Source organism: Myotis lucifugus, unplaced genomic scaffold (genome assembly GCF_000147115.1).
Source record: "Myotis lucifugus unplaced genomic scaffold, Myoluc2.0 scaffold_1655, whole genome shotgun sequence".
Taxonomy (NCBI): domain Eukaryota; kingdom Metazoa; phylum Chordata; class Mammalia; order Chiroptera; family Vespertilionidae; genus Myotis; species Myotis lucifugus.
Genome location: NW_005872703.1, coordinates 1 through 787, shown reverse-complemented (window position 1 = coordinate 787; position 787 = coordinate 1). Strand labels below are relative to the sequence as shown.

Here is a 787-nt window from a genome sequence, read left to right as displayed (position 1 = left end):
CTTACTATTGCTTTCCTGGCCCACTGCACTTCTGCACAAACCTGTGGTGCTCCCCGGGCAGTGCCTTTTCTCAGGACCCCTCCAACCGCCAGGGCTTGGCAGGAGCTCCCTTTCTGACCTTGTGTCCCAGAAGGGCTGGTAGCAACCCCCCGAGAAGAGGTTACATGCCACTCCTTGACCCTAGGAACCGAGCCCCACTTGGACCCCCTGGTGAATCCTGGAGCTGGAGAGTCAGCCCAGTGCCCTTGGCCTCTTACCCTCCTGTCAGCAACCTGAAGATTTGAGGGAGTGCCGATATGAAACAAAGGCAGTGTGCCCCAGAACGAAACGGAGTATTTGGGGGTAGAGGGGTGTGAAAGAACAGGTGCCACAGTTTGGTAGGGGAGGTATTGAGCCTCTTCAGGGCCACCTGCCCTCGAAAGCATGGAGACCGGGTACTCTTACACTGGCTTTTATTAGGAGTCAGGGGCTGCTTCCCTCTCCTGGTCTCTGCCTGCCCCACCCATAACACCCCACCAGGTGGGGCTCGTCCGTTGGTCTAGGGGTATGATTCTCGCCTTGGGTGCGAGAGGTCCCGGGTTCAAATCCCGGACGAGCCCAGTTTTATGCTTTTTACAAAATAAAATTTGTTACATGGCCAGTTTGGGTTCTATACAGGCAGTGGGAATGGCCGAGCTCCGGGAGAGCGGGGTCTCGGGAAGGAGAGCACGTGGAGGAGGGAGCCGCCTGGGGATCTTCAGGCAGACAAATCTCGGGAGGAGCGTCCCGTCCAGCCTTCTTCTTCTTT

At 57.2% G+C, this 787-nt stretch overlaps 1 non-coding gene across 1 annotated transcript; it reads left to right on the top strand.

Annotated features, from left to right (window-relative positions):
- Window positions 1–523: 523 nt before the first annotated feature.
- TRNAP-UGG lies at window positions 524–599 on the top strand. The gene has a single exon. It is a non-coding gene; the product is annotated as a tRNA-Pro (tRNA).
- The last annotated feature ends 188 nt before the right edge of the window (window positions 600–787 follow it).